The sequence below is a fragment of the Ochotona curzoniae genome, unplaced genomic scaffold, assembly GCF_017591425.1.
Source record: "Ochotona curzoniae isolate NIBS_2020 unplaced genomic scaffold, NIBS_Ocur_1.0 contig_605, whole genome shotgun sequence".
NCBI lineage: Eukaryota > Metazoa > Chordata > Mammalia > Lagomorpha > Ochotonidae > Ochotona > Ochotona curzoniae.
The window spans coordinates 1229073-1238570 of record NW_024466491.1 but is presented as its reverse complement, the minus strand read 5'-3'; the positions used below and the strand labels follow the sequence as shown (position 1 = coordinate 1238570).

General features: G+C 58.5%; 1 protein-coding gene across 1 annotated transcript in view; it reads left to right on the top strand.

Annotated features, from left to right (window-relative positions):
• Nucleotides 1-2116: 2116 nt before the first annotated feature.
• BRD4 (bromodomain containing 4) overlaps nt 2117-9498 on the top strand; it is a 58568-nt gene continuing 51186 nt past the window's right edge. Inside the window, exon 1 of the mRNA XM_040990420.1 lies at nt 2117-2158. The gene's annotated coding sequence lies outside the window, so the exon portion shown is untranslated. The remainder of the gene's footprint in view (nt 2159-9498) is intronic.

The window sequence follows — 9498 nt, the reverse complement described above, 5'->3', positions numbered from 1 at the left end:
CGAACATAACCCCTAGAGGAACAAATGGTCATTACCCTGAAGTCCGTCCTTCCAAGCTGAAGACCTATGTCCCAGCTTCCCCAACAATGCAAGTTATCCTAAGACGTGCAACGGAGAACCTGGACACACTTCCAAAGCTGCAGACATTCACCTCTCCCTGGCTTCTCTGCTCACATCCCATCACTGCTAGGCCTTGCTTCTCCTGGAACTCCGGACAGCATACAAACTAGAAACATTACTATGTCCATTGTCCAATCTAAGCAGTACACAGGGACCACACTCAGACCATCCCCTCTCAGTTGATAGGTGAGTCACAGGTGGGCAGGAGCGAATACCAAGGTGGCGGTGGGGGTAGGGGGGTTGAGGATGGAATTACCATTCCATTGCTAGGCCCCAGCTTTAGGACAGAGGGTAGGGGACACAGCCACATTTTATTTGCCCACTGTCAATGGGTGCTGGCTATTAGTGGCTGCACCCCATCACAGAGGCGTTAAGACGCTAAGGCCATTTTGCATCTAGGCAGGAAACAGGTAAATGTCAGATCCTCTAAAGCAACTGCTTTTAGAGGGCGCTGGTTCTAATCCCGGCAGCTCCACTTCCCATCCAGCTTCCTGCCTGTGGCCTGGGAAAGCACTGGAGGACGGCCCAAAGTGTTGGGACCCTGCACCCGCGTGGGAGACCTGGAAACTCCTAGCTTCAGATTCAGATTAGCTCAGCACTGGCCGTTGTGGTCACAGGGAGAGTGAATCATCAGACAGAAGATCTTTCTCTCTGTCTCTCCTCTTCTCTATATATCTGACTTCTGGGTCTCCCACATGGGAGAGCCGACCAAAGCACTTGGGGCATCGCTTGAGTAGCCAAGAACCGAACCGGTGCCCATGCAGGACGCCTGCGTTACCCAGTAGGCAGGCTGCAAGGTCAGGCGGCTCTCCCTCTTTTTTCATGCATGACAGTGACAACGCGGAGAGAGAAGGTGCAGGGGACAGACAGACCGACCGATGGACATGTCGCAATGCTTTCGGCCCCGGAAATGTTTGCAGAGAGAGGAGAGATCCTAATGGGATCTTTTTTAGGAGGATTCCCACAGGGTGAACACCCAGATCTGCTGCTGCTGCTGCTGCTGCTGCTGGAGGCGAGAGGCCTCTCCGTGCACGGCTGCACCCCGGGAGCCAGTACATCCCAGACCCCAGGGGCGAGCTCACGGAGGTGGGCCGGGTTAGGGAGCCTGACTGGGGGGAGCCAGGACATCCCAGACCCCAGGGGCGAGCTCACTGGGGTGGGCCGGGTTAGGGAGCCTGACTGGGCGGAGCCAGGACATCCCAGACCCCAGGGGCGAGCTCACGGGGGTGGGCCGGGTTAGGGAGCCTGACTGGGGGGAGCCAGGACATCCCAGACCCCAGGGGCGAGCTCACGGGGGTGGGCCGGGTTAGGGAGCCTGACTGGGGGGAGCCAGGACATCCCAGACCCCAGGGGCGAGCTCACGGGGGTGGGCCGGGTTAGGGAGCCTGACTGGGGGGAGCCAGGACATCCCAGGCCCCAGGGGCGAGCTCGCGGGGGTGGGCCGGGTTAGGGAGCCTGACTGGGGGGTGCCAGGACATCCCAGACCCCAGGAGCGAGCTCACGGGGGTGGGCCGGGTTAGGGAGCCTGACTGGGGGCGCCTGCCCGAGCTCTCCCGTTTCCGTCTGTCTCCGTGTCCCGCCAGGCACGCGGGGCCTCGGTCCGAGCCGGCTCCACCTGCTCACCTGCAGCCCTTGCACGACGGCTTGTTGTCCCGGAGCTCGCTCTCGCGCCCAGGAGGGGAGTGGCGCGCACGGCGGCGGCGCGGGGCCGCGCGCGCAGCGTGCGCGGTGACGTCAGCGCGCTGGCGGCGGCGGCGGCGGCGGCGGCAGGGCTGTTTGTTCTTGCTCTCCGCAGCCGAGAAGCCCGAGCGGCTGGCGGCGGCGGTGGCGGCTGCGGCGCCACGGCGTCGGCTTGCCGGCGGTGCCCGCAGGCGTGCGGGGGGCCCTGGGAGCGCGCGCGGCGGAGCGGCGGCGGCCAGGCGGCTGCGGGGGGCCCCGGCGACGCCGCGGAAGGCAGCCCGGGAAGGAGGAGGAGGAGGAGGAGGAGGAGAGGGGGCGGCGGCCGGCGGCGGGGGCGGCGTGCGGCCTAGCGTCTCAGGTGAGGATCCAGTGTGTCCGCGGTGTGTGTGTGTGTGCGTGCGCGCGCGTCTCTCCGTGCCCTTCGCGGGGGTGGCACCGGGCAGCTGCATTGCGTAATGGTGGGGGGGCCCGTGGCGCCTTCCCACCTCCCTACCTACCTATCTACCTACCTACGCCATCGGCGTGTTGGTGGTGGAGGGGGAGGCGCGCCCCGGGCCTGCGGAGGGCCCCCCGCTCGCGCCGTGCGCTGTGCGCCCAGGGCGCACGGGGAGAGCCCGCCCGCCCGCTCGCTCGCTCGCTCAGGGCGCGGGGCCTGGGGCCCTTGGAGGCGCCGCCGCCACCACCACCACCATCACCAGCACCAGCAAACGCCCCCTCCCCACCCCAAGCAGCAGCAGTCTCCGTCGCCCTGCGCTCGGGGGGGCTGGCCCCGACGGGGTCGGGGTGCGGGGGGCGCGGGCCGGCAGGCGGGCAGGCGGGCAGGCGAGCGGGCGGGCGGCCGGGGGCGGGCAAGGGGGCGGGCCGAGGCGCCCGGCACTTCCTGCCGCCGCCATTTTGTCAAGTGAGGAGGAGGAGGAGGAGGAGGAAGAGGGAGAGGAGGGAGAAAACCAGCGCTAGAGGAGCAGCAGCGGCAGCAGCAGCAGCAGTAGCAGTAGCTGCGGCCCGCGCCCGGCCCCGGTAAGTCCGGGGTCGGCGTGATGGCCGGTGCAGGCACGGCACCCCTCCCCACAACTCCCCCGACGTCCTGGGGCAGGCCGTGCGTCCTGGCTGCCCTGTGCGCGCACGCTCCTTCCCTTCCTCTCTCTCTCTCTCTCTCTCTCTCTCTCTCTCTCTCTCTCTCTCTCTCTCTCTCTCTCTCTCTCTCCCTCTTGGCTGCTGGGTCCTGCTACCGGGGCACCCCCACCCCCATCACCCCGTCACCCGGGCAGTGCGCCCCTCGTCCCCCACCTCCCCACCCCGTGCATGTGCCTCACCTGCCCACCGTGCGCCCCGCGGCTCTGCAGAGGAGGAGGAGGAGAAGGAGGCCGCCTCGGCAGCCGACAGGCCCCGCCGGGGACAGGGGAGGCGCGAGCATGGCCTGCCCCGATCGCTCGCGCCGGGCAGCCCCCCTTTCCCGGGGAGCTTTTGTTTTTGCTCGGTGGGGGCGCCCTGGCCTTCTTGGCAACGGCCTTCCCAACCCACCCTCTTCCCCTGGCCTTTTTTGTTTTTTTTTTCTTTCTCTACCCTCTTCCCTGTCTCCCCGTGCGATGTCTTTGGCGTGTGGTGGTTTGGGGTGGGGATGTGGAGGAGTTGTGATTCAGCGAAATAAAATGACAGTCGTGCCCCCCCCCCACTCCTTCATCTCCTCCCAAACGGAAATAGTTCCAGCTTGAGCCGGGTGTGAGGCCTGGCCTCAGGTTGGAGATTGAAAACGGGAAACCCCGCTCGGGGGTAGGGGAAGGGCGCTGTGGCTCCGTGTGTGTCATGTGCTTCGGCTGGGTGGCCAGCGTGCCTTCCCCTGAGCGCCGGCCTCACCCCCCACCCCGTTGTTTTGTTGTTTTTTTTTTTTTAATTTTAATTTTTGTGTGTAAAGTGTTCTTGTGGCCTCGTGGGGCCTGTGGTCTTGAGCTGGGAGTTGGGTGACCTAGGAAGGCTTGACGAATGTGCCAGTGTTTTGGTTTTTTTGTTTGTTTGTTTGGTTTTTTTTTGTGCTGTGATCACGATTGGGGTATTATTGTTGTTGTTATTTCAAATGAATGGGACTGTCAGTTCCCTCGGAAGTTGTAAAGGAAAAAAAAAATACCCTGATGAATTTGTGAATGTGTTGTCAATTTCGGGGAAAGTTAGCTGTGCCCGCCTTAAACGACCTTGCCAGCCAGTAATTAACGAAAACATGAAAACATTCCTTTTTCTGTTCCGTTTGCAGCCCGGCTTATCTTTCCACCTCAGCAGAGTCTAGATAGCCAGCTTGGTGGCTCCCAAAGTTTCAATCAGGGAAAGATAAAACCTCTCTGATAGGCTGATCAGATGCAATGGAGGGATGGGTTCTTAATCCAGCATGTTGTTGACTTTGACTGGAAACATAGTATCGAGGGAGGGCCGGGCGGGAGGAGGAGGGAGCTAGTCCAGGGAAAGTGGTCGGAGGTGGATCCCACCCTGATGGCTCGCCAGGTTCAGCCCAGGTGAGCGCCCCAGGCCATTCACCGGGAGGGGCTGCTGCGTCTGAAGGATGTTTTGGGAGATCAGCAGCGGGAGTTCAGCAGCCTGCGGGGCGATAAGGAGGAAAAATGAGCCAGGGATTTCCAAGAGAGCCATTGCTACTTAGTCAAATTTCCACCAAATTATCGGGTTGTTTAGAGGAATTTAGACTTTGTTTCCAGAAGCTGCCTTCCAAGCCAGGGGCCTTGATCTTTGTACCCAATTGTGCTTTTGCTTTGGGAGGCGAGGTGGGGAGGGCTGCTTGCATTTTTCGTCTGGTGTGTTACACAATTCCGGCTGGGGAGAGTCGTGGAGAGTTCCAGAGAGAGGCAAACCAGAGTGGGGGGGGGGGGGGTGTCGGTGAGGCAGAAGGCATGGGCCATGGCCACTGGGTGTGGGGAGATCCCTGCTGTTAAGGCGATGCCCTCTGCCTTGCTCCACGTTGCTGCCCTCCTGTCGTAATAAACTTTGTTGGAGACTGGTACAGCTGTTTGGCGGGTCCGCGTGGAGGTTCAGTGTATAGAGGAGAGACTGGGCAAGGTGCGAACTGCGGGGACCTCCTGGCTGGAACCATCCTATGAGTTTGCTGCACTTTTTTTTTTCCTCCCCCAGAAGCAGAATGTAAGTTCCCTGAGGGCAGGGGCTGTTTCCTTGTCTAAAGGGGCCTGGGAGAGGCAGCCCACTAGTCTGGGAATGAACACACTGGAAGGACGGTTGAGCAAGAATTCGGCCTGCGTACAGTGGCAGACATTGAGCAGTGGACGGAATTGGTTCCGTAGTGACTGGGTGGGAGGGCAGGCAGTCCGTCTCATCGTGGTGTCGTGGCCCCCCCGGGCTGGCTTCTGTGCGCGACCGCCGTGCTGTGCTGTGCGGCCTCACCCCTGACCTGCAGGAAAGTGTTGTCACAGAAGTGGCAGTCAAGGCGTGTGGGCAGCTCCACTCACGTTTCGGTTTGTCTAGGAGAACAGAAGCACTTTCTGTTTTATTCTCGTGCACCTGCTGTTTCGGATGCCGCTTTCACCTGTGCGTGGCCAGCCGCTGTCTACACAGCCAGCGCCGGAGCTGCGCCAGGGAAGGCGGGCTCCTTGGTACAAGGAGTCTGTTTCGGTGTGTGTAGTCCAGTCGTGTTCACTGTTGAATGTCAGTTCAATGTGATTCGAACACAGCGGTATGCTAGATTTTTTTTTTTTTTTTAATCAGACATCTTCGTAACTTTGAGGTGTAATTCAACGTTCAGTTGCCAGGATGCGCAAACCATTCTTTGGGCACCATTTCCTCCACCACTCCCCCCTCCATCGAAAGAAACCATCATATCGGCTGGTAGTGCCTCCCTGGCCCGCAGCCACTCGTGGACTCTGGGCTTCTGCAGAGGTTTCAGAAAGCATACGACACGGAACCCCTCCGTGCCCCGTGTCAGCCATCGTGGCTTCAAAGGGTTCGCGCTGTGTGGCGTGCGAATCAGTCCTCTGTTCGGTTTCATTCCTGAATAACGCTTTATTTTTGGCTGTACCTCCTTTTAGTTATTCATGCTCAGGGGCAGACATTTGGGGGAATTCCTGCCCCCCTTTCCCCCCAGTTTTGTGAGTGTAGTACTGACGCCAGCATGGACAGGTGCGTTCTGATGCACAGGGGTAAGCGACCCCTCCTCCCGGGCCTGTGGTGTTGTGTGCCCGAGGCAGCGGGCAGGATCCGGAGCCCTGCCGTGGTCCGTGGGCCACAGGGTAGCTAGCTGTGTTGGGCCTGAGGACCGGCAGAGAGCCGTGCAGGAATGCGAAGTGGGGTAGCCAGTTAAATGACTCGGAGGACATACGCCGCGTGTTGGCAGACTCATGGCTTTAGTCACTTTTGCTTTGTAACCGTTGTATATACTTACAAAGCACGGGAAAGTTTGGAAGATGCACCCCAATTTTGTCCTGCTGCGCTGTTGCCTGAAGCGTGTTTTTTTTTTTAAATCAGTTCAGGTAGACTAATAGCCTTACTTAACCTTGTCCACCTGTCCCAGCAGGAGTCATGGGGTGAGTCCCATTCTGAAGAAATACTTGACTGATGAGTCTGGTGTCAGGATTAGGGGAGGTCAGCCATCTCTCCCTTGTTTTTCTACACCCTGAAAGGAGCTAGCATTGGTTGGTCCGCATGATTGAAAAATGAAATTGTGAAGTTTTTATTTTTTTTTTTTTCTTGAAGCTAGAGTATGTTGCATTGTAAGGACTTTGGAAGACAAAGCGTTACAACAATGTTGAATGTTTGATTTTTGCAGTGTGGAAGGCAGAGAGGGACAGGAAGAGGCCAGAAGAGTTTTTGCATCCACTGGTTCAGGCCGAGCTGGTTGCATGTGGCCGGGCCTGGGCCACGCTGAAGCCAGCAGCCTGGAGCTCCGTCAGTGTTTGCCACGTGGGTGGCATGGCCCCTAGGGGCATGAGCAGGGCGCTGGGGCACAGCTTGGCGCTCTGGTTGGGATGTGGGTACTGTAAGCGGCAGCTACCTTTGGTTCCTCGAGAGTAGTTTTGTTTTTCGTCATTGGTGGTTCAAAGGTTTATTTATTTGTTTGAAAGAGTTACTGAGGGTGCAGAGCAGAGGGGACCTTAAGACCACCGGTTCAGGCCCAGCGTGTAGCCTCGCAGCTAAATCCTGTCTTGCCTTCCACGTGCTGGCATCCCATGTGAGCGCCTGTTGGTGTCCCGGCAGCTCCACTTCCCATCCAGCTCCCTGCCTGTGGCCTGGGAAAGCAGTGGAGGACGGCCCAGAGCCTTGGGACCCTGCCCTTGTGGGAGAGACCTGGAGGAAGCTCCTGGCTCCTGGCTTCGGATCGGCTCTTTTCTGGCCATTTTGGCCACTTTGGCAGTGATCTCTCTCTCTCTCTCTCTCTCTCTCTCTCTCTCTCTCTCTCTCTCTCTCTCTCTGTAGATCTACCTTTCCTGTGAAAATAAAATAAATCATTAAAAAAAAGCAAAAGAAAAAGAGAAGACCATTGGTTCACTGTCTAACTGGACCGGGTCAGAGCTTTATCCCGTCCACGTGGGGGTGGCAAGGGCGCACGGGCTGGGGCCGTCTCCTGCTGCGCTTCCTAGGCCAGAAACAGGTACCACGCGACACCCACTCCTAATTATCCTGTTTGTATTTCCTTTCTGTCCCTTTTTCTTCTTCTTTTTTTTTTTTTTTTTGAGAGTTATTTATTTTTATTACAAGGTCAGAGACAGAGAGGAAGATCTTCCGTCCGATGATTCACTCCTCAAGTGACCTCAACGGCCGGTGCTGTGCCGATCCGAAGCCAGGAGCCTGGAGCCTCTTCTGGGTCTCCCATGCAGGTGCAGGTCCCAAGGCTTTGGGCCGTCCTCCACTGCTTTCCCGGGCCACAGGCAGGGAGCTGGAAGGGAAGTGGAGCAGCCGGGACCAGAACCAGCGCCCATATGGGATGCCAGTGCATTCAAGGCAAGGACGTTAGCCGCTAGGCGACGCCGTCGGGTCCCCTTTTTCTTTTCTTCCTTTCTTTTTTTTAATTTTAGATTTACTGTATTTGTATTGGAAAGTCAGATTTACAGAGGAGGACAGACAGAGAGGAAGATCTTCCATCCAATGATTCACTCCCCAAGTGGCCGCAAAGGCCAGAGCTGAGCTGATTCGAATCCAGGAGACAGGTGCAGGATCCCAGGGCTTCGGGCCATCCTCCACTGCTTTCCCAGGCCACAAGCAGGGAGCTGGATGGGAAGTGGAGAGCCGGGATTAGAACCGGTGCCCATATGGGATCCTGGCGCGTGCAGGCGAGGACTTTAGCCACTAGGCTACCATACCATCAGACCCCTCTATCTTTTTTCTACATTTGAGTAATGAAATTTGTGCTCTAAATGTCTGTAATTCTGTAATTATTGCTTTAAAATTTTTTTTTTAATTTTTAAAAGATTTATTTGCTTATTTAATTGGAAAGTCATTGATATAAGGCTTTTCCTTTGGCTGATTCACTCCCCAAGTGGCTGCAACAACAGCCTGCGTTGAGGCAGTCTGAAGCCAGAAGCCAGGAGCTTCTTCCGGGTCTCCCACGCGGGTGCAGGGTCCCAAGGCTCTAGGCCGTCCTCCGCTGCTTTCCCAGGCCACAGGCAGGGAGCTGGATGGGAAGTGGCGCAGCCGGGACACGAGTCGGAGCCCACAGGAACCCTGGCACCTGCAGGGGAGGACCGGTCAGTGGGGCCGCTGAGCTGGCCCGACACTGTAACCTTTTCCGACGTGAAAGCCTGAGGATGGTGTGATTATCTTGTAGCTGAGCTTGTGTGTGCTCTTCGTGGTTCCTCCTCGTCTTTTCCTGGGTGTGTGGTGTGTAAGCCTGTGACCTTCCCCAGCAAGCCCACATGGATTGTTGCTCTTGTTGTCCCAGCCTGTCCCTGTGTCTCCTCTTGATGACAGTTTAAGAACTCTTCCCCTGGAGCATCGTGTGGAAACAGGCTGGACCGCCTCCAGCATCCCAAGGTCTTGGAGGAGCTGCGTTGTCTGTGGGCTTGCCCTATGACCTCTCCAGCGGCCCCTGCACAGTGTTGCGCTTTGCTTGCTGACTGACGTCAAATCCCTTGACCCCGCGTGGAAGTTCTCACTGTTATCAGACTGCTGGGGGGGTGGGGAGCCTGGCAGGGCTCGAGCAGTCTCCTGTCCTGTGCTGTGTGTGCTCTCCCTGTCCCGTGTGTCCTGTCCCGGCCCCATGTGTCCTGTCCTGCCCCAGAGACTGCCTCAGTCATCCCGTGGGTCAGACTTCCCTGAGCTTCGCTTGCCCAGTTCGGATGAGGGTTCATTTGAGAAGGCACATCACACGAGCTTGGCTGCTTGCCCTCTTTGCCCGGGCTGAAGAGCAGAAGTGGCAGTGAGGAGGCAGGGGCGAGGGCAGAGGTGCTGAGAGCCTTTAGGGCCAGCGGAGCGGCCTTGGTCGGCCAGGAGCCCACGGGCACTGTGCCCCCTCTGCCACGGAGCGAGCTGTGCGTGGAGACACGGGAAGATTCATTAGGGGGAACTGCTTGCGCTGAGCCGGTAATGGGATTGAGAATGGTGGTAATGGGATGAGAGGGCTTGCCGTAGCTGCTTGGGTCTTCCCGGCATTACATGACCAGAACCCAGGCGTCGCATCCACACGTGCCTCCCTGGCTCCCTGGGCACGCTCGGGCTCACAGAGAGGAGATCTGGTCCTCCGGAAGGTGTGCCAGC